At 40.4% G+C, this 24,711-nt stretch overlaps 1 protein-coding gene across 4 annotated transcripts in view; it reads left to right on the top strand.

Moving 5' to 3' along the window:
• sxc (O-linked N-acetylglucosamine (GlcNAc) transferase sxc) overlaps positions 1–24,711 on the top strand; it is an 83,956-nt gene that overhangs the window by 34,647 nt on the left and 24,598 nt on the right. The window contains exons 1-2 of one of the 4 annotated variants that reach the window (XM_087346660.1): positions 11,232–11,525; positions 12,094–12,161. The exons of 2 other annotated variants lie outside the window; for them this stretch is intronic. The gene's annotated coding sequence lies outside the window, so the exon portion shown is untranslated. Of the gene's footprint in view, positions 1–11,231; positions 11,526–12,093; positions 12,162–24,711 lie in introns of those variants that run through there. One more of the 4 variants, XM_087346659.1, reaches the window with a different exon arrangement.

The raw sequence follows: 24,711 nt of genomic DNA, 5'->3' as shown, positions 1-24,711 counted from the left end.
AATATTGTAAGATACTAATTGTTCGATGAAGGAAAGCTAACTGGCTGGGACATATTATGAGAAGGAATGGATTACTGAGTGATATCACCGAAGGCCAGATTGAAGGAAAGAGAGGACTAGGAAGAAGATTGATACAGCTAACCGACGATCTTAAACAAGGAAAGAAGATGACGTTCCAGGAATTAAAACGAGAAGCCGAGAATAGGGAAAACTGGAGAGCTCTTTTTGGGCAGAGCAATGGACCTGTCGTAAGACAGAACACTGAATAATAATAATAATAGTTTGTGAAAATCTATAAGAACGTGACGTCATTAAATGTTTTCCCGTCTGTGTACCTTCGCCTGCTTGTCATCAGCAACAGTAATAGCTTTCATGACGTTACGTGCTGTGATGATAATGTCTGAAAGAGCATTTGAATATTTGGAACTTCTGGATAGCTGAAAACGATTGTACGACGACCAGGCGACATAGTTTTTGTTTGTTAACGGTAGCAGATGACGCGTTACAAACTGCTGATAGTAATATAACCTACAATAAACTGTGCTTGGACACTGTAAGATGAACCACTTTAGCAGAGAGAGTGCATATAACACTTTGTTCAGTTTAATTCAATGTAAAGGAAGAGAGACAAATTTTAATAGTTTGACTTCGCACGAAGAGACTTCAACATGAACATTTCTTTGTGGGATTCAAGCAGGTTCTTCTGCTAGCAAAGTTTGTGCTCTCGGTTCTCGAATGGAGTCTGGTTTGGTCCGACGTTGACATCATCCTTGTTCCACTCTTTGAAGTATCTGGGGATAGCGCTAAATATATGTCGTGTTCTGGACTAGGAGTCGGTTTGGTCCGGTTTTGCTGCATTGGCTCTGTACTTCTCATAAGCTTCCGAGAATAGATCGACTTCTCTTTCACTTTCCAGTACGTAGCTTGGAAAATCGCTTTTTGAAACCTTCATTCCGTTAAAAAAGAACCGTGTTTAACCCTGCAGTTAAGACAGTTGACTTGGTCGTCGTGGTTTCTCGTGTACAAAGTAAATTGACCTTCAAAATGAGTCTTAATTTTAGCGTAACATATAACACATATGTAATAAGAACAATATTAAATACCAGTGTTAAAATTGATCCATCTGACTTCATTATAAATAGTTTGAGTAAGTTATTAGTCTATATAAACCAGCTGCCCATATTGTCGAAACATGTATCCACAAGATGTTATTAATAATAACGTTTTATATAGGTGGTAAATGTTATTAATACTAAACAGTAATAAAACAGTGGAAATGTTCGAGTACAGAGTCTTAAAAAAATTAGTGTTCTTATTGTGTTATGCTTTTTGCCCGGTAATTGTTTTATGTTGTTTGTTGAGTACGGAATATCGTCTTTTGCCTTAGAAACTTACGTATGAGGTTTGTCATTTATTACTTGTGCAATATCGCTGATCTATTAAATTGTTTGCTTCATGTGTAATATAACAGATGAATATATTAAAATAACATGTATTCAAAAAATATGAACATGACTTTCGCGTGCATACCTACATGCATACGTACCTCTTTACTTTTATAGCGTAATATAAGCCTATGATTTGATGTTCCGGGATATATTTAACCGCATGTTTGTGTGCCGTTTCCTGAAAGACGTTGAGACACTGTGTTCTAGCGTGCAAAACTGCCCACTTTGTCGGATGCTTTCTTGCTACTCTGGATTTATACACCTCGTTGACCGCCCCCCCCCCCCCCCTTACAAGCTTTAGGCCTTCGAAGGGAACTGGGAAACTGCCATTTAGCTGGTATTGACATTAAGAGACCTTTACGAACTTCTTGTAAATTTATGAGCCCCCTCCAAAACCAAGGAGACAGAATATACTTAGGTCTCAACTGTATCAGAAATGGAAACAATTTTCTTTACTGTTCGTTATGAAATTAAATAGGCTGACTTGTTGCTTTCACAGATGAGACTTAAAACGTTACATAATAATGTGCAAGGACACAAAACCATCAGAATAATATGCTGAAAATCCTAATCGCCATGCCAACTTGGCGTCTGGTATATATTTAGGGCTAAATGTTTTCTTTGTCCATATTACAATGTATTAAGACCACATTCGTGAAACAAATATGTTATTCTGGGGTTGTGCGTTCATGTCGAACGTGTTAGCCCGTCTAACCGATGGAAAAACGAAAATTAAAGTTTTGTCTTACTTCAGATTCAGTGGTACTCCATGCAGTGCAACCCAGTAGAACCGATCAGACAAAATGCATCTTTAGCCAGCTGCAGCCATTCAGGCGTTGTCAGTGTTTGCGTTTGCGGCGAGCGTAAGTCTGAACTACCTGGCCAGATGGAGCTCGCTGGCGGTGAATTTTCTTCCAGTACATGGAGTACCAACAGCCACGGTGGTCTAGCGGTTAGAACGCTGGCCTTGTAATCCTGGGGTCTCGGGTTCGATTCCCGGCGGTGCCCGAATTTATAACTTGTGTTGGGCAAGGCCGTGGTCTAGGCAACACGGAGTTTTCCTCCGGGGGCTTCCCCGGTTTCTCCGTGGCATCCCAACAATTACTCCATTCACACACAGAAGAAGGCAATGGCAAACCACTTCTGGATCATCTGCCAAGAACGTATATGAACAGGTCCCAGTCCGAGAAAAGGATGGAAGGATCCTGTTCATATGGACCTGTCGTCAGACAGAACACTAAATAATAAATAATAACATGGAGTACCGTTGAACCAAGAAAGAAAGATTTTAGATTATTAGCAGGACTAACACTGTTAACGTGAACGCCCAGTCCCTGGTTAGTGAGTGATTAATTTCCAAGAGTAGTATTGTTCGGAATGGTGCTGAAGGTGAGGTGGGTAATTAAATGTTTGTGCAGTTCATGACCAGGGGGTTGGGGGAGAAACTGGCCTGCGTCAGCCCTTTACCCTAGAGTCTTCATCGTTTGCAGTTGCTACAAATTATAAATGAGTCAGCTCTCTGAATAAAATGACTTCATACATGCTACAGAGGTGGACAATTATTTTACTACGGGGCTGGTCGGACCTGTTTCGAAAATCTAACCGGTTTGTATTGAGGCAGTGTTCTAGACCTGTATTTGGGGGGTAACCCGCCCGAATCTCGGACATATTTCATCCCGACATAAATGTTCTACGATTTTTCTCTGAGTCTCCAGGCGAATGTTGGAATAGTAACGACCCCCTTTTTCCACACCCTTTCGTGCTTGCAGTCAGTCATTATCCTCATCTAAAACAGCGTCGTTATATACAAATAATGTAAAAAATAATCGAAGTTATTCCGGTTGTAATGGATCCCACTCCATTGTAACCATTTATAGGTGTAGTAAATGTATTACTGTGGACTTTGAGTCTAGAACTTCCATTAAAATTCTCATATGCATATAAAAAGTTAAAAAAAGACTCGTTAATATTGCCGTAGTTTCTATTCTTACCTTTTTGTTGTTGTCTTGTAGAGTGTAATCGTTACAATAGACCACTGTCTCAGAGTATTTAAAGAAATGTGAAGAAGTTGCAGGTTGTAGCTTTTCGTAAAATGACTTGATATGAGCCTGACAACAACCGGGGTTTAATTTAGGGTAGGGCAGTAATGTTTGTCGTCGTCACTGCGTGCAGCCTGCCTCCGAGGTCCGCCTGACTTCTGTTAATTAAAAGGTTAGCGAAGGCTGTTCCTGCGCTGTAGAAGTCGTACGATGCTTAGTGTTATCTCAGAACGTAATAGGAAGACTTTTACTGCATTTCATACAGAGGATATGCGCTGAAAGTTGCAGTAATTAAAATTTGGTCTGTCTTACCGTGTCGTTATAGTACATTACATGACTCAGAAATAGTATATGAATGTTCTCAAAAGTGTCCCGCCGTACGAAAACATGTTCCATGAGTAAAAGTGGGGAGACCTCTTTGAGGTGCACATCTCTTATTTCAAACATTTTCCTTTGCGATGTGAGGAATATTCAGCGAAATACAAGGCAAAATAAGCATATGGCCGTACTGTGGGCGGTACTGCCAGTACGCATTTGTCATTCATTTGTCTTCTTTCTTTTTTTTTCCCCCAGTCTAGTTTAAAAGATACGGTTACACCAACCGTATAAATCCAAACAACTCTTGTTGCCTGTGCCAAGATTATTCCAGCGCCATCCCCTTCCCAGCCTTCAGTTTCTGCCCACAGAATCTATCGTGCTTATGGATAACTAGGGTAATGAAAGAACTGCAGTAGCTACAGCCAAGTTCTGTATTTCGGTGACGAGGTCTGCAGGGGACGCCGTGCGGGGGTTGTTCCCATAGAAACGCCACCAGGATGTTGTTGCCATCGCAACGATTACAGCAAGCAATACGGCACGTTCCGACCCGGAGCAGTCGACGAACACATAATCTCATTTCTTTGCAGGGTACGGTTGATATTACCGTGGCAGTATCGCAGTACTACATTGTGGGCCTCGCTGCGCCTTAACACTGAAACGAGAAAACGTTTCTTGTATCGGTATGTCTGCCTGGTAGTCGCAACGACACTGACAGACAAGATGAAACGTCTTGACCGGTGCTTCCCCCCACGCCGAACAGTATTTTATATGTTGAGTAATGAAGAACGCACTGGAACTGGAGTCAAGACAGCGATAGGATGCTTTAGATTCATCCTCGTATGAAGTAAGGACGTCATAGGGTTTAATGTATTGTGTTATGGTTGAGCTCCACTTTGACGAAGATATATTTTTAAATGTTGGTCGAATGTATCTTCTGTGTTGAAACGGAGGATTGGTGGAAACTAGGGACAGTCTGGTAGAAAGGTGGCCTGCATTGAAGTGCACATATTTCCTAAACAATTTTTAGAATTCTTATTGGCCTTGATGTTCATTTCTTGTAATTACAGACCTGTTGCTGTAAACATAATACCACCATATCCACGAAAGTTTCAAATAGAAGTTGTAGATCTTCATGAGGTCCGGTATTATGGCATGTGCCGTTTTTATATGACGTGTCTTTATTATTTTCTCTATCTTGTTCTTGCTGTTTATTAGGGTTATTAGTGACATATGTTGGAAACATCGCGCACACCTGTTCATTGGTTTACAGGGTGTTGGAAGGGAGTCATTTTTGGCATTATGATAAATTCTTCTTGATGTGCCCCTCTGTCTTTGTAAATGTCAAGCGTCAAAGATCGCTTGGCATTTCAGCGTCAATGCTCCGATCTCTCCTCCTCGCAAATTACCTGTCAGTAGTCCATGAACGACAACCAGATCACGGCTTGCTTTACTGGTAATCGAATTACTTAAACTCTGTATCCAATCTTGACAAATTGCCCGGCTATTTACAGAAAACCCCTACTTCGTTTCCTCCTTGTCTGTGGCACTCTTCAAAATAATTTCCGGTAAGATGTCTCAGTTTTGTGTAATGGTGTTATAAGTCGCCAGTGGGAACTTGAACAGGCAAGAGAAGGCACTCCTTGTGCATTATTTGTACAAAATGCATATTGGGTAGTTCTTTTTCCTCTGCCCGCGTGTCTCAACTCCGAAACTGCAAAACGGATTTTGATTAAACTTGATATTAGAGGTCTGCAAATTGTTGTCGGGAGATTTTAATTGTGGTCGCTATCGGCCCAAAAAAAACGTTCTTACATGAAACAAAAGTCAGACTTACTGATTTTCTCAATACAGAAGTTTGTGTGTCACAGAAGTCTTCGGAAGCCCCAGAATGTTTTTTTTATTTTTTTTAAATTTCTACTATGTGCGAATAACGAGATACGCGGAAATATATTTGTTTGTCCGCGACGTAATTTATCTTTAGTTTGACGTCCTTAAAATAGTAGGCACATATTTCTACCTGCAATAAATGAACACCGACATTGGTAGTCTTGTGGTACGCAGAAATGTGCTTTCAATTGTCTGGAATAACGTACTGTGGCCATGGAGATGGGTAGGAACTTCACCGATAATTGAATCGCCAATATTCCAATTTCCGTCACGTCGTATAAGAGCCTCTCTGTTTCTTGCGACTTGAACTCGAATAAAGGTATTTATAAGCCTGTACAGCAGTATCGCATTGCGCTAATACTATATTTTCACGTGGATTGAAGGATCTCAGTATTGTTCTGCTACCTTTGTCACTTAGGCCTGCCTAACCCCTCACATTAGGGGTTAGTAGTTGCTTCCTTTTTGTGCCAGATGATGCCATTCCAAAATGCCCTCGGACCGGAGTGCCTCGCGAGAAGAAAGAATTGTAATTGAGAAATTGTTGATGGATGATTCTTGGTTTATCTAATGATAATTTTCAACTACGTAAGTTATGTAGCCTCGAATGGTAGGTTGTTTGCGCATGGTGAATTTTAAACAATGTGGTAGAAAGTTCCGTGTCTGTTTAAGGTTTTATATAGGCATTTGTCTGGAGAGACGATGTAAAACCACCGAAACGTTCCGTCATAATGGCAGATTTCTGGGCCGAGATTTTAACCTTGGGGTCTCCTGAATACGAAAGACGTTAAAAACTTAAAACATACAAATGCACGCATGGACAAGCGTTCTACTGCCTCATACATGGTGCCGGGTATAGCAGATACGCATTTGTTTATTTATTTATTTTTAAGATTACAATGCTTCATGTTCTATCAAAATGTAAACGGAATTATAAACGATCTTATTATTTTGTACTGAACATCGCTGCGTGCCATATTCTGTCTATCCCTGCTATAGATACGCATAATTGGAATTCTGTTCATCTGTGCTTTCGGGCTGTTGTGTTTTCTGAATCGTCTGCAGGAGAATGAGTACTTGCGGCAAGAACTGTTAACTTTTTGGATGGGGGATACGTGGAAGGATACAAAAAATAAATATACAATGAAAGCCGCGAAGTGTGAGTTGCATTTCGCAAGTGTTGCCAAGTTTGTTCACGAGAAAATAACTACGAAACCCACCCAGCAGGTGAAGCCGTAATGCTTCTGGTTTGTATTCGGTTCAGAATTCCGGGATACTATACTTTCAAACAGGTAAGCGCGCGACTGTTTTCGTATCAGTTCTTTGGAGGTCGCCGAACGTGATCCTTTGGTGTCATTCGACGCTAAATAACATCTTCTGTTGGTATAGTATAATTAAATGACCTCGATCTGTATGCGTAGTCCATTGGAATACACTTGCTTGTTTATATTTCGTTTTTCGCTGATGATAACGAGACCCAGTAAGAAACTGGTCACTCGGCGAAGCATTTCTTTGGGCGCCGGGTGTTATCCGATCATCTGCTGTGTGGTAACTTTCCTACTTCAGAAGCTGGACTATCATGATTATAACTTTAAGTTGAAAACATCCTATGGTTATCCACCAACAGTTGACCCCAGTCTTTCCCTCTTCCCCCTTCCATACTTTGTCATTGTACTTCCCGGTTTATTTGTTGGCACTCCATTATGACCGCCACGGTGGTCTAGCGGTTAGAACGCTGGCCTTGTAATCCTGGGGTCTCGGGTTCGATTCCCGGCGGTGCCCGAATTTATAACTTGTGTTGGGCAAGGCCGTGGTCTAGGCAACACGGAGTTTTCCTCCGGGGGCTTCCCCGGTTTCTCCGTGGCATCCCAACAATTACTCCATTCACACACAGAAGAAGGCAATGGCAAACCACTTCTGGATCATCTGCCAAGAACGTATATGAACAGGTCCCAGTCCGAGAAAAGGATGGAAGGATCCTGTTCATATGGACCTGTCGTCAGACAGCACACTAAATAATAACTCCATTATGGGAGGTCCCTGGTTCTGTTTTCGGCGGCGGAAGCCGATAGTCTGGAGGTTTTATTGGTTTTCTGTAGTTCTTCCAGATTCATTCTGAGTTGGAACCTTAAAACAGGCCACTACCATTTTCCTTCACATTCTTTTCAAGTTATTATACACAGTTATCATCTCACTCGAAGCTGTTAAACTAAGGACGTCGACAAATGGCGAAGGAAGCCACTTAGTAAATTATATAGGAGAGGAGAACACACTTTTACGTACTAGTACATATAGAAATACGGTTGATTTCTTTTTGTGATAAATACATGCGGAGCAGTAAGACAGGAATAAGATAGATGTCCAAAACTTTCTTATCGAAATTCATTTATCAATGTGCAAGATTGAACGTTATTCGCTGCTGCTCCAGCTACCCTGAACGCCCATGCATTGTAAACAGAATTTTAAATATCGCTGTGGTCGATCGGTTGCGCCGGTTCAGCGATGATCATCCTTGCCATAATTTACTTTACTTCCTCGAGGAATTGGTCGATCGCTGAGGAGTAATGCTTAGTATCCTACAAAGTTCGATCCTCGGTCCGAGACCTCGCGACTTTGCCCTTAATACATCTCTTCGACACGTCATTGTTAACAGGTGTACATCTTCCTGCTTGGATGACTGCTTTACGGAAATAATTTGGTAATTAAAATGTGATGATTCTCTGTGACCTGTTATACCTCAGAATTAATTCTGTTACCCGGTATTTACTCCTTGGATGGGCGATTGGCTGATTGCAAGATATCTTTATCACAAGACAGCACAGACAGTAAAACAACCTTTGACCGAACAGGATTTAAACACAAGCTCCCAGCATGCTCCTTGTAACAGAAATTAAATATTTGTATGTTTCAGTTCTATCGTATTAAAGGTCGTCTGCTTTTGTTGGAAGAAACTTTGGATTGAAGTAACGCACAGTGTCGAGGAGAGATTATAGATTATGGAAGGCTTGCGATTTCTTCCGATTCAGTCAGTAACAGACGTCGTATGGGAATCATGTCGAGTCTGCAGATAAAGTAAAGCTGAGCTATGAAGTGCTTATCTGTTCCTTCGACCATCTGTGGTTGTCTCAGTCGGTTGACTATAGTATAATACAATTCAATCGTCGCATTATTTGCTTTGCTTGTATTCTCGTTTCTGTATTGATGGCCCCATGGGCTCTGTAGAAGTGTTTGTATGCGTTCTTAGTATGGAAGTTTACAAAATCATCGCCTGTCGGTCCGTCTTCATGTCTAATCTTTATCGCTATTCATTCACGTATGTTGTCAGAGTTGGCTTTATTTTGATAGTGATCGTCGTTCTTTTCGAGAAGCTTAAATCGGTCTATTTTCTTATATGCGGTTCATAAGATAAGAGAATTAATCATAGGTGATAACACTCCTAGAGTAAAGAGTTATTTAATATCTGCAACGTGTTTTCCATTACTGCTATAAAGTAAACTGTCTATGCATGAACGTATCCCTGGAATCCTACAAATACGTGGGGACTGAAGGAAGGAGATTCATTTGTGTTTTTGTTGGTTTATTATGTTTAAACAAGAGCTGTGTTTTTGTAGATATGTGACGTGTTAATGAAACGGTCTCTTTGTTATCTCGCGCATAATGAAATATATTTGCCGCCTATATCATGCAGCTATATGTCTGTGCTAAATGACCTTAGCAGTAGATATACAAACTTCGCATCGATCAGACAATCGAGGAAGACGGCCATAAGGCCTGTCGAAACTCGGAATGGATGTTTGTATTTTTAAGACCCTTCAAGGTGAAGGCTGGCCCCCATCAGTTTTCCATCCATCACCGCGAACTTCCTTTGTCTCTGTTTGTTTCTCAAAACGTGAGTGGGTTGATATTGGGGCCATCCAATACTAGCCAAATGCGCCTTTCCTTTGTTTCGGTAGATTGTATCTGACTGCTACAATGTCATGGAAGAAAATGTGGATTGGAATTGCAGTTAGAAATACAGTTTTGGGATTGAAGCTTAAATTAAGCGTGGCTGAATTTTATTAATTACCCTTTGACTTCCATAATTTCTTCTTAGTTCATGTACATGATACGTATTCTTTTTCAGCTGCATAGATTATTGAATGGAAGTATCCTTGTGAATGATGACTTATTTCAGAGTCCATTGTTTGTTCTGAGAGACAGTGAAACCACAGAACCTTTACTGATATTCTGCAGGCCGATATTTGAACCCAGGACCTCCCAAATACGAGCAGCTAAAAACTTGCTAAGGAATTACCTTAGTCCGTACGTGTCGAGCACATGTATTCCGTTCATGAAAGACTCTCAGGCTCGGCACTCTGTTTAGCAAGATGTAATAAAATACATGGAGCAGGGTCCTACGCGAGAAGCTGATAGTCGCTTAGCTTGTCCCCTGGTAAGAACAATAATTAGCACAACTGTTGATAAAAACCAAAATTAAAGTCGTAAGTCTTTACTGCTCCTTTCAGTGAACATTGTTTCGTATCACATATCTGTTAAAACTATTTCTGACGTCTCCTAAACAGTTATATCCGGTCAGCACTAGGCAGACCGCCTTGCATTACGCAATACTGATGAATCCTGAATCTTCCGTGAAAGTTTTCTGTAGTTTTCTTATTTCTTCACTCAGAAATATGTGTAAAAATCGTCCGTTCCACCGAACTTTGTTCCAAGTAGCAACCGAAGACATCTTGAAGAACCTCTCCTTACACTTCACAGTCCCTTTCTAGGTCTTTCAACGTTCGTTCATGTTTTCACCCGCACTTAAATTCGTTTGTCTCAACTAGGCATTACTCGTTATGTTTAGGTGTTCAAAATTTGTAGTGGCAAAACTGTAGAATTATAGTATTTAAGTCGTGATGCTATTTTTATATGTGTGTGCGGAATTGATGAAATGTTCTCCACTCTTTTGTTACATTTAGGTCCAGATATTCTCAATATTCTGCTCTGTAACACAGTCAATATGTGTTATTTCCGTAAGCGAGAGATTACGTTCCGTAATTATATATGACAAATGACAACAGATAAAAAACCGGTTTCGTATGTTTGGAGCTTTCGGCTTTTAGACAGGACGCGGAAAGATAAAACTTCCTGAACTAAGGTATAAAACACGCCCAGAATTTCATCTGATTTTAATTGTGTACAGAAGTTTTTAAAAATACAGCAGTAAATCTTGTAAAAAGTACTCCGAAGTCACATCGCCTACCTTGGAGGTTCTGTGTGCGTCAGTCTTGTGTGTTGGTGACTTTGTACGTCAGCCGAGAGCGCTCACGGGACGTGTCAAAAAAGATCGTAAAAATATGGGGTCCTCATTCGGAAACATGCCAGTATATTTAGATTTTGTTATGCTGGTCTGCAATCGTGAGCCCGATATGAATTGGAGTATGTTCTGTTGGGGGGGCGTCCTCCTTGGTGCTGTTGGATTGGACCCGACCACGTGGGTTGCCATGGGAACGGTCGGCCCTGCTACAGCAAGGAGTAAGAGAGCTGGGTGACTCCACCGACGGGAGGCTTGTAGTCTCAACCTAGCCCTACGTGTGTTAGTTTCTGTGTGTGTGTGCAAGCTACAAGATCAGAGAAAATCTCGTCAAACCCGAACCTCTTGAAATGGACTATAAAGGGCGGCGGTTGCCGGTCGTTTTAGTTAGTGGTGACGTCATAAGGACACATCTCGATGCACACCCTCACGTGCCAGGGTGCAATGCACTGTTGATGTGTAATCTGTGATTTCAGTCCGTATCTGTGACTCGATGTGAAATTGTTCGTATAAGTGTGACCAACAGCAAGTAGGCATACATAAGTACGAGTTTTAGGTCGTATGATTTCCGTTAGAAATATATGATTGATTGCCTTGGTTTATGGGCCCCTGAAGGCGAGGGGTGTTAGTATCCACATTTTTGGTCATTACAGTACCAGCAATGTACCTAAATTGAACCAAATTATGTATTAAATTAAAATTAAATTATTTGGTTATTCCGTCAAATCACAATGTATTTAAATTGTAAATCGATTATTCGATATGGAACACAGAATGATATTTTAATTATCTTATTTTAAATACATTGTGATTTGACGGAATAACCAAATAATTTAATTTTAATTTAATAAGTCACAATATGACGCAACTACACTATCTTACAAATTATGTATGTCAAGACACGAAATGTTCGAATTTTTTTAGCAACTATCGTCAGCATTTACAGCTGTAATTCCCCTGTAAAGAAACAACACAGAATTAATGTAAAAATAAGTGATTCTGTATAAGCTTTGTTACGTTATTTACTGTTTTGTTTAATTCATAATGGTTGTTTTTTTATTTCACTGTTGTATGCAGTAAATTTCTAATGTTTAATTTAACTTCTTTGCAGTTATGGCAGTGAGATGCTAATTGTAATACAACAGTGTGAATATCCAAAATTTAGAAGCTGAAGTCAAGGTACCTAGTTATAATAATTAATTGCTACGGATTCACATTTATGCCTCTTTGTTCCCATGAGTTGTAATCATTTTATTGTGGGTGTGAACAGTTACAGCATCCCATAAATACTTGTAATCTTATGTACGTTCAGTGCAGTTACTTTGAATATCAAAGTATAATTTGGCAGTAAAAAGGTATGGATATTAGATTGGAAGGTTAAATAATTCGATGGCAATTGATATCACTAGTTCCGTTGTCGACTGAAATGAAAGTAGTCGACGTAACTTTCCTATCGATATTTCGTATGCTGGGTTACCGGTGTCTAATGTTGATAAAATGTAATAAAATTTATAAAAATAAACACTTTAACTTGCAGCCACGTCAGATAATCGCGTGCGAGTATTAAGTGCTGAATAAGTATGTGATTTTGCAACAAAAATCGTAATTAAAATTTACTCCCCGGCTTTAATATTGTGATTAATACCTGATTTATTTAACAGCCCTTTTTAAGTGCCTCGTTTATTAGCGTCGAATAGCAGGTATTTTGCGAACAGTGAATCAGAAGGAATGCGGAAGGAAGCGATCGTAACCTACTATAATGTACTATTCCGGAATTTGATAGTGGAGGAGCTTAAACGACGAGAATCCTGGCCTGGGATTCAAGATTTGATCGCCGATATCCCAAATAAGAAGATGGAATGCCATCTGGCCACTCATCTAGTCTGAAAGCTGTAACAGCATTTGCGTTTACTAATGAGGACATTGTAGTTTGCAGGAGCCAAAAGTTCGACGCCTCTATTCCCCGATCTTCGGCCAGTTCAATCCATCGCCCATGTACTCTCTAAGATCCATATTAACATTTAAGAGCCCAGTGCCGCGTGTTTTGACATTAGTTAACTGTACACTTTGCCCACACGGTATATTTGTGTGTTTAATATGACTGAATAAACGACGGTTATATCTCTAAACATTATTAAAAAACCTATCTTTGTTTTGGACATGTGTTTTGTTGAGATTTATATCTATAATAAATGAAAATGAAGAACAGAGAGGTATGCAAAGTCGCAAGGAAATTAGGGTGTGACTTCCAAAGCCTGTTCAAGTGACTGTGTCGGTGTAATCTTAGGAATACTGCATAGTATTGGGTCTGAATTGATTAATAAGATTGTACAAATTCCGGGTGTGGTACGAATTATCTCCTGTCTACATATTGTAAACTATGTGAACAGCAGGCCTACTTCAGTCCACGAAGATGAAACGCCGGAGTTACACTTTACGGTGTAGGTACAGATCCTCATAGGACGTGATTGACATATTTTCATGGAATGTGGTATTAACATAATGCCACCTATTTACTTTTTGGTTTTTCTGTGATAAAAATTGCAGGTATTTCTAACTATTGAGGTGAGAATTGCTCCAACGCCATTTAGCATAGGTTTCTAACATTTTTATGGAAATATGTGTTCGAGAAATGGGCTACGTTTGTTTAAGTATTTTTTGTAATTTGAATGTAATTGACTGAACCAGGGAATATGGCCAAGTCGTTATGTCAGTAGTTCTGCAGACTTGTCAGCTGAAGTCGGCACCATTGAATCATAATATCGCCCTAGAGAAAGGCATAGCCGCACTCCATGTTGCCAAACGTCGGAATTTCCAAAGACCCAGCGTCTGTTTCAGAACGTAAACGATATATCGTATCGTATCGTTGGTATTCATAAACAGTGATTGCGTTAATTTGATTTGAACTAAATCGAAAGAGAATTGTCTGTACAACTGGATTTTATATCATTCTGTGTTAGATATATTGGCATAAACAAAACTTTGGTCGTATTATTTGCTTAGATAATATGGCCAAAATTATACTTCTCATAAGATATTTTTCTGGCGCGTGTAATGGAAGTGTAAGGTCGAGTTGTTTTATGTAGGTGAGTGAGTCCTGTAGTGGTGGGGATATCGAGTTCGTTTTAAGACATGATCAAAAATAAGAGCTTAGTATAATACCTTTGAATGTGAAACAACATTTTGGTCGTATTACTTGTATATTTACCTTTCGATTTGATGGCGACAACTAACCAACCACTGGAGCCAGTGTGTAAAGTTATGCACGGAGATAGATTACAAGCCTACCTATAAATTCTGTGTGAATCGTTTTTATTTATGAACTGTTACACAAGACGACGAAGAAGCGAAACGTTGTGGTTATATAATTGGAAGTCTAAAGGGGGAAGAAATCGGGGTGGGGCATATTTGTACAGAGAAGGAATGCTGGCAACCTATTCGTTTAATATTACTCGCACCAAGCTATATATTCTGAAGAGTGTATTCTTACCTCTGTTCAGGGATTACAGTGATACTAATAAAGTTTATAATGCGTTTTGTTGCATTTTTACTTCTTGGGTGCGTATCGTGTCTGTGCACAAAATATTCGTAATCCGTAATGTTGATGCGCGTGGTTCGGGGCGATCGTCCCGCTCTCCCCGCCCTAAGGACGGCCCTCCTGATACAGGATGAACGTTCAGTACCTTTGAATTTCTTATGGTAACGCGATTTCACACACCCTATTAAAGTCTTGAGCTGGTTTTCGTTCGGACGCTTCGTGTGGAAATGTGCATTGGCCGACTAAAAGCCAGTTTATTGGTTTGATTATATACAGCCTTTGTAAAGGCGTTGTAATGGATTACAGTCACTATCAGAAATTAAAGTGGGGATAAGGCATGGATTGGCAGGGAAAAAAGAAAGAACGTTTTCGTTTCTTGGCGTATATAACCCATGAAGTTGGCCGGTTCTGTAGTATGGAATGGAGGATGTTTTCAAGCAAGAGTATATTTGCAGTTATTGTGTGGGACGACATAGCATGAAAAATCTGAAGGTATCGAACAATCATCATGTACAACTGTCACAAATTTACATCGCCTTCTAATTGAATGATTCTAGCTATCGTCCCGGGTTGTTTACGGTCTAATGAAGCGGGACTTATGGACTTAATAGCTGGCACGTTTAGTCCAAGCATTGACCAACATCGTGACGTGATCATTGAAGCCATCTGTTCAGACCTCAATGCCAGCAGAAACACGTAACCGCGACAACATGCCAACGTCGTGGACGTCATATCGAGCGACACAGGGTTTGCCAAGACGGCCTCATCTGAACAGAACAGACCGAATGCGTTTTAATGTTATTTATACCGATGTTGTAAAAGCACCCGGTGCATTTTTTAAATAACCTACTTCGGGACCATGTGCCAGTGTGAACTGCAACCGGCTTTTACCCCGTTAGTCCAACGGGTAGGTGCATTTGGAATTGGTATTGGCACTGGGACGCTTGTTGGTCTGACTGCTTCAGCTAACCCACCTTAGTTGTCGCCGGCCACCATGTGATAGATAGGTCGTCATAGTCAAAACAACCACTGACCCGACACTTGATTGGTTAAGAGATGGGAAGATTGTTATGAATGATAAGTAGATTCCGGTTATGAATGAGGCGGCTGTGGCGTATTTGAAGGTGTCATCGCGGAATGCCCTCGGAGAAGCAGGAGATTTACGAAAACCTTAAGGTAGCTGCTAATATGGTATCTCCCAAATATAGGTCTAGACTATTATCCATACATATGATTACAAGAAATAACCGTAAAACCACAGCTTCTGAAATAGTTTACTCATAAAGAGGCAATAAAATAATTGCATCAGATTACGTTGAACTGCATTCCTTTTTCTGTGTGAATAAAATCACTCTGGATAGTCGGTCTCCTGGTAAGATTCGAACCGAGAATCTCCAAAATATGAAGGAGCAGCTGTAGTTATTGTAGAAGCGAATGCTGTTAGATGGTCTCTTAATTATTTTAATTCCGAGCAGTCTTTGTATTCGGTCCTTTGAATGTTATTTTAAGTGTACGTACTTTCAAGTCGCCTTATTTATCGGCAACTTCTCCAACATATGTATATTGTGTGTAGTCTATTGTGCACTCAAACTATGTCTACATGTATCGAAGTTGTCCGCGTTATCATCTTGCGTGTGTAACCTTTTAAGAATTTCTCGAGTTGGTTTCAGAATTTGTAATGCCATTGTTACTTGCTCCGGAAAGGGCTCCAGTGCCGACTTGGAACCGGCACCACAAACGCGAATCTTAGGTTCGATAAGAGCAGGGAATTTCTTGATCGACTGAGTGGTTACCCTATGCGACCGAAGAGATCGGGATTGCATTTTAGATCTTTCTTTATGTTTCCTTCATCCGTGTGTTTACCTTCTTCTGTCCGTCGTTGAATTTTTCTTCACCTTCATTTTGTTTGTTTGTTCCTTCCTTCATGGAGGTAAGTGATGGAATAAATATTTTGAGTTGGCTCCCCCCCCCCCCCCCCCCCCGTTTGTTCCCCATATTGTGCTGCGTTCATGTAGCCAAAATTGTCGCTTGCAGAGAAAGAAGGGTGTATTAGATGTCGTGATATGACGAGAAGTGTTCTCATCTACACAACTTAGCGTTTATGGTCAGAAAGGGTTAATACGACATAGTTGAAAGAATATTTACCTGTCGGGAAGGACACTGCTTTCGGCCTCGGTTTGGCCGAATATGCAGCAAGAGTGAACTAGAACTTTACTTCGTGGAAGTGGACATGAAGAAAGGGAATCGATAACCGTTTTGTTTACTGTGCAGCGTGAATTTTGTTCTGTCAGGACAAGTAACGCCCACAGCGCGCGCATTCCATTCAAATTGAACTGTCGTACAGCATTTCTAAAAGTTGCCTTCCACCGTGGGCAGTAAAGTTCACTCACAGACATTAATCTCTTGACGAAAAGTTTTGGAGTATCACCTCTACACAAACACATTGGCCTTCAGCTTAATTCTGTGGCACGAATACAATTTATTCATCGTTGGTTTAAAGTGACTAACTGCTGGGGCATCCATTTACTAAGTTCATTGAAAAGGACGTTTCGGTAACTGTAATCTATCTTCGCCTTCAGGTAAAACTTGCTCTGTTAAGGTAGTATATTTGCGTCATATTGTGAATTAAGTTAATATTTTCCGTCAAATCACAATTTTTAATAATAAGATAATAAAATATAAAATATTTAAAATATAATTTCACGTTCCGCATCGAAGGCCAGTTGATATAGCTACTCCCTTAGGTTTTACCTGAGGACAGGCAGATTCGTGCCCCGAATCGGTTTTAATAAGATTTGGTCGATGGATAAAGTCCAGTAATTTTGTTTTTTTAATACACCATCGCCACGTGCCTTCTGATTTATTTGTTATTTGAGGCATGTACGTGTTCGCGGATGTGTACGTATATCACAAATTCGATTGGCAGCAGTGGGAAGAGGTCTTTAACCACCCCAACCCTTAACTAGAAAGGGGGAAGACAGCAACTGGTTCTGAGCGACGTAGGAAGGCTGAGCAAACACGTTTCTTATCTCATTTGCGTTTATGTTTATTTATTGAAGACAAACCCATTGTTCCACTGCTGCATAGGACAATAAATACTGCCCCTTTATCTTGTTAAATGTTCACGTTATCGAAATATGTTTCACATAAGAGTTAGATTTGTTTTATGTGTTGTCCCAGTTTTTACGTTGGGCTTTTTTTATTAATTTTATAGAAGTTTTCTTCGTGTAAATTAAGTAGCGTCTGTAATTGTTCTATAAATTACACACAAAAGTTAGTTTTCCCGACAACTTTTAATATGTACCGAATCTCATAGATTCATCGAGTAGTTTTCGGAGATAATAGCGTTCAGACGGATGGACAGACATCTCATTTTTGTGTTCGTGATGCGCGCGTCGTCTAAAGCAGTGGTATTCAATCTTTTTTGTTCTTGTAATCCTGGGGTCTCGGGTTCGATTCCCGGCGGTGCCCGAATTTATAACTTGTGTTGGGCAAGGCCGTGGTCTAGGCAACACGGAGTTTTCCTCCGGGGGCTTCCCCGGTTTCTCCGTGGCATCCCATTCACACACAGAAGAAGGCAATGGCAAACCACTTCTGGATCATCTGCCAAGAACGTATATGAACAGGTCCCAGTACGAGAAAAGGATGGAAGGATCCTGTTCATATGGACCTGTCGTCAGACAGAACACTAAATAAAAATAAATAACCCCCAGATATAATTTCTCTTCAAATTTGTACCCCCAGAGTTGTTGGTGTATAATTCAAGTTATACATAGTATATAATCTACATCTAAAATAAATTAAATAAATTACATTACTGATTATTCAGTGTTTATCATAAAATAATATATATTTTTTTAAAATTTTACGTACCCCCTAAGATGTCTTCGCGTACCCCAGGTTGAATACCACTGGTCTAAAGAACACGCATGTTCGTTGGGATTTTGTTATAAGCAGGTTTTGCTGTACACGATAACCAGAAACCACGTGTGTGTACCTTCTCTTTAGTTACTGTTTGAACTGCAGCAGGTGGGTGGAATCACTTAGCCTGGGAGCCATTGTCACTGTTTGCTCGTAGCTGGTCTCCTTGTTGCGTTATCGGATCGTGGCTGCAGCATCGCCTTGCTGGCACCCACTTGTCAGAATGGAACTATAGTACACAGAAACTGTATGGTATTGTATTCTGCATTCAAATTACGTTAAAATGTTTGCTAGTCAGTTTGTACGGTTATAAGACTAGGTAGCGTAAGGATTTATCTCCACTCTATCTTCTCCAGGATACATCCAGTTGGTACCTGGAAGTTGTGACCAAAGCGTAGATCACTTCCCATTCCAGTGCAGAGGTTAAAAGAATGTGTGTAGTTTTATCTTGACTTCCCTATGTCTCCATGGCGTGTTACATAAACACAGGGACAGTTTAATGCTGCATACAAACATTTCTGTTCAATGTCATGTGTCGTATTCGGAAGGCTCCGGTTTCGAATGTTGATCCAGAGACCGACAGTCTTCACAGGTTATTTGTGGTTTTCAGCAGTCCCTTCCGGGCAGTTGGAAAATTTTTTAATTTAATTCAATTCGAAACATTGGTGTGCAGTCTACCCTTGATTGCTCGTTCGAATCTAGTTTTTTCTGGTACAGATTACGAGCACTAATTTGCTCCGTCGTTAAATTGTTTACACAAGTAGTCCATAGACAGGCGAAATTAACAGCTTTATTGGAAGGTTGTTTTAAATAGGTCAGTTGGAAAGTAATATGGACGACGTTAGAAAACATCATAGAGGCGCTGCCATCATTAAGTTCTTTTCCGCTGCAATCTACTGCCTTATTAGCTTGCTGGACTGCATTTCCCTTTCTCTCCCTTGGTTTAATGACTGTTATGAGTCGAGAGCCCAGAATTACGTGGCACATACAAACTTTCATGTTACCAGGACTAGGGTCATGAGGATTCTGTGTCTGTCATGGGGCAGCCATCTAATTCTCCCCCATGTACAGCCTTTCCCAGCTGTTAAATACGCCGGAGTGTGAGGCCTCATTGTTCTTTAGCCCTTCCGGTGCTAGAAACGAGCTATCTCGTTAAAGAAACTCACCGAACGTCACTATAGTTAGAACGCCAGCTTTCGTGATTGGCAGGTCTCAGCCCTAGATCTGCTATCATGATTTTATATATTTTATCGACAGTACACGGTGGTCTAGCGGTTAGAACGCTGGCCTTGTAATCCTGGGGTCTCGGGTTCGATTTCCGGCGGTGCCCGAATTTATAACTTGTGTTGGGCAAGGCCGTGGTCTGGGCAACACGGAGTTTTCCTCCGGGGGCTTCCCCGGTTTCTCCGTGGCATCCCAACAATTACTCCATTCACACACAGAAGAAGGCAATGGCAAACCACTTCTGGATCATCTGCTAAGAACGTATATGAACAGGTCCCAGTCCAAGAAAAGTATGGAAGGATCCTGTTCATATGGACCTGTCGTCAGACAGAACACTATATAAATAAATACTCCATTTTATAATATCTAATGAATATAGTAGTAATTGATCAGTAATTGATCTATTCCAAATTTATACTGATCATTCCAAATAATTTAGACTACGTTAGGTACGCCATACAGAACACTAAATAAATAAATACACATTTTAAGTCTGGGGTTCCGAATTTCGCGTTATAATTCTCCATCTTCGGGTTAGATTCTTGGTTTTGAAGCTGCCTGTCTTGACATTTCTTGTGGGTTTTCTGACCTTTTTGCAAATTGCTGCAATAAATTCATTGACAAAAAGTATTCCACATTATATGCGGAAGATTGCAAGTGCTATCCCTTCTTAGGGGCCCTAGTCCACTATGAGGTTGAAGAAATTTTGTTCCAAAGTTTCTTCATTTGGTAGGACTTCTTGGGAGGAGAGGCGAGGCCTCTACCTGTAACACAGAATGAAGTTACAATTGTAAGTAGGTTCATCTGGCATTACCGCCGTAGAATCTGTCTCTGCTTGTGGATTTTGTGCGGAAACATGAGTCACTAATTTGTATGATTATTTTCCACCTCGTGTTGGTAACGAACAACCAGCGTGCTGCCATCTAAACATTTCTAAAGCAATCCATTTATATCGGTGTTTGTACGAGGTTACGAACATATCAGTAGATGGCAGGGAAAGTGCTGTAGTGGTTGTGCTTTCATTGCAATTTATAGCATTCCGGTGATTTTCAACGGTGTAGAGTCCTCGGAAGTGTGGTGTAAAGGGATTGCTAACATTATATTTGTAGTTTCGAGCGCCTTTTACCTTTTAACAGTAGAAGGGGGCGTAGAACATGCGAGGATATAAATAATTGATATTCGTATGCACATCCATGTCTGTGTGCTATGCCTTTTTGTTTGATATCCTGGTTTTGGTTTCATCAGTGCCGTGTATCTGTGTGGAATAGTAAGTCCACTTTGGCAAGCCGGTAAATATGGTGTGAATTACCTCAGGAGCCGTGCACATTTATGCTGTTGTGTGTTAGATAATATACATCGACGTTTAACAATGGGAATCGGAATAAATATTTGGTATCGTCCAGATCGATGTATTGAATAGTAGCGTGTTTCGTTAACTTTGACAGGCAAAGTGTACAACAGTTTGGCCCTGTTGAATCTGGTATAATAACGGCAATGTTAATACATTGCCTTTGTTTCAGTTTATTGCTTTTTATCGCTTCGTGATACACGCTCGATAATCGAGTCGGAATTTTGTGTAATAAATTCTTAATGCGTTCTTGTAAATTACTTTGCGTAAGGTTTGTTCACGGGGCTTCATAAATACGTTCGCCCATTTGCCACGTGCAAGTTAACGGAGCCCGATAAAAAGTACGTGGTGAGTGTAAATATATTAACATTTTATAGATTATTTATTGTCATACGTAAGGCGCAGAAGATATGTGAAACAGTGTCTAGTTTTGTGTGGTCTTCACATACGAGGTCCAGTTTCTAACATCTTGTATGAAGACGGCGTATGCTACGTGGGAATGGGGATAATAAATTTTGAATAAAAATTTTCTTGGATATTATCCATCGTCTAGTAAATATAAAACGTAAAACGACGTTTCGGAGATGGGACTCTATCTCCGTCTTCAGGTTCCTACACAGTTGGGCCCACTAGATAGAGCTAATCCCTATCTCCGGACCCCTACACAGTTGGGCCCACTAGATAGAGCTAATCCCTATCTCCGGAGATGTGTAGGGGTCCGGAGATAGGGATTAGCTCTATCTAGTGGGCCCAACTGTGTAGGAACCTGAAGACGGAGATAGAGTCCCATCTCCGAAACGTCGTTTTACGTTTTATATTTACTAGACGATGGATAATATCCAAGAAAATTTTTATTCAATTGACTCTTCACCATCGTCAAGAAGTTTTAGATTTGATATAATGAATTTTGTTAAGCATATTTAATTTGTATTTCTGGTTTCTTGTCCCCCTTAAGATGTTTCTATGAGTCATGCTGTGGGCAAGTGGATTAAGTTGCTAGTAGTAGTAGTAGTTTTAACATATATCATCTCCCCCACAGTCAAAAGTGGAATTCTTTCAATGTTCGATTGGCCTTCAGCGTGTTTCGAAATTGCGAATAGACGATGATAAACGTCGTGACTTGTCTCTTGAAAAATCTATTGAATAAATGAGATACTGCATCCAATGTTTCGTTTGAAAATTATCAAAGAATGAAATACGGGAGCGGTCATTTCTGAATACTGATTAGAATAGAGGAACGTGAAATATTGCTGACATAAAACACGCCCTTCATCGATTCTGTGAAGATGTACGACAATGATTGATTTAGCATATCACAGTTATGCTGTACATGGTCATATTGTGATGTATATTTAATATTCACAACGTTTCTGGAATTGGGTTTACTCCCGTCTTCAGGTGAAAGGTCTCTGTCTGCTCAAGTGGCTAGATGCCTCTAATTTCCATCAGTGAGGATTCAGCTTCCGAAACGTAGACGATGGATAAGTCCATAAACTATCAGTACTAACTAGCTATACTCAGTCGTCAGTGCTCTTTAGGATTTTTCAACATTTCGGGGGGGGGGGGGGGAGACAGCATTTTCTACCTAAGTTGCTAACATTTGATACCTTGTCGAAACAGTAAAGTCCCGTTAAACGTATTTGGTCGATTTAAACTCTCTGATTGAGCTCCAGTGTTGCTGTATGCAGTGGACCCTCCAGTGATATCCTCTCCAAAATATGAGGTATTAACACACCACTGTTTCTTTGTAATACGCGATTTTATTTCCCTCTTTCGACACTTACTTCATAAATCTTGTAAAAACAGGTCCACATACGTTGTCCGATAGTTCGGGTCAGTAGCTTGTTTGCATACGTTATGGGCGGCCGAGGATGTTGCCAGTTAGATGGCTTTTAATCGCCATGTCTGTTGTGACTTTGGAGGACACAATATTATTTATTTTTAACTCTTTGCTCTTGTTTCCCTTTATCCACATTTGAGAACGAGTGGGGTGCAGTCAACTCAGTATGAACATTTCAAAATAAAACATGAAGGCATCTGCAGGCTCGGCCAAATTTTCAAGAAGAAACAAAATCAAAGACGTGACAAAATATATCATTTTTAAGGACAATGCAACTTCTGAAGAAACAGTTAAAGCTGCCGAATTGTTTCGAAAGTCGGACAGTTACAGGAATCCAAAGTCACTGCTCCCGTTCTCGAACGTGAGTGAAGAAACAAATGAAGAATATAGATGCAAAGAGTTAAAAGGTAAATTAAATGCTATTATAGACATTGTAGGAACCACGGTGGTCTAGCGGTTAGAACGCTGGCTTGTAATCCTGGGGTCTCGGGTTCGATTCCCGGCGGTGCCCGAATTTATAACTTGTGTTGGGCAAGGCCGTGGTCTAGGCAACACGGAGTTTTCCTCCGGGGGCTTCCCCGGTTTCTCCGTGGCATCCCAACAATTACTCCATTCACACACAGAAGAAGGCAATGGCAAACCACTTCTGTAGCATCTGCCAAGAACGTATATGAACAGGTCCCAGTCCGAGAAAAGGATGGAAGGATCCTGTTCATATGGACCTGTCGTCAGACAGAACACTAAATAATAATAAATAAATAAATTATTCAGAAATAGCCACGGTTGTCTAGCGGTTAGAACGCTGGCCTTGTAATCCTGGGGTCTCGGTTTCGATTCCCGGGGGTTCCAGAATTTATAACTTGTGTTGGGCAAGGCCGTGGTCTAGGCAACACGGAGTTTTCCTCCGGGGGCTTCCCCGGTTTCTCCGTGGCATCCCAACAATTACTCCATTCACACACAGAAGAAGGCTATGGCAAACCACTTCTGGATCATCTGCCAAGAACGTATATGGACAGGTCCCAGTCCGAGAAAAGGATGGAAGGATCCTGTTCATATGGACCTGTCGTCAGACAGAACACTGAATAATAATAATAATAATAATAATAATATAGACATTGCGATAATAGAAATCGCCTCGTTATGAGTCAATCCGCGGTCGCCTGCATCGTATGCTGACAAGCTACCGGCTAAAATATGGCGAACAACGTTAGTGGGGCTGCTTTCGCAAGGTTTATGAAGTAACTGTTTTTTACAAAGAAACAGTGAAGTGTCGACACCTAGTATTTTGGCCGGGAAGCAATCGGAGAATCCAGTGCCATACTGCAAAACCGGGGCCGAATCGGAGGGTTTCAAGGGATCGGGGTCCCCTTGTAAGTATAAGAGGAAAGTGTAATTAAACAAATGTCAATTGTGGTACTTCTGATCCTGTGACTGGAAACTGCAACAATAGAGGACAAGTTAAAAGGCGTATTATATCTTGGCATATGAATAATTTCCACGTTATTTTTGTTTTGCGTTCGTCATTTGCCTTGATATTTATTTATTGCACAAACAAATTTTTTATTGCGAATAAGAACTCCTTATAAGAGAGCTGATCACACCCTATAGAGTCAAATTATTACAGTTCGGTTTTCTCTGCATATCACAATCTTTGAAATAAAATTTATACGCGTTAATGGGATTGAGTATTTTTCATGATCTATTTTTTGAGAATTTGAAAATAAATTTGCTGATGATTTAAAGTAAGGTTATATTTGACTAACAGGGACCAAAATTAATTTCAAACTCTGATACCAAACTTCATCAAGAAGTTCCGGAGATGAAGCGTGCGGACAAGCACGACTTCTCCCTTATGCTT

The sequence above is a fragment of the Zootermopsis nevadensis genome, unplaced genomic scaffold, assembly GCF_977971745.1.
Source record: "Zootermopsis nevadensis isolate Lab colony 2312 unplaced genomic scaffold, Znev_1.0 Znev_ptg000010l, whole genome shotgun sequence".
NCBI classification, from domain to species: domain Eukaryota; kingdom Metazoa; phylum Arthropoda; class Insecta; order Blattodea; family Termopsidae; genus Zootermopsis; species Zootermopsis nevadensis.
This window is presented reverse-complemented; position numbering and strand designations above follow the sequence as displayed.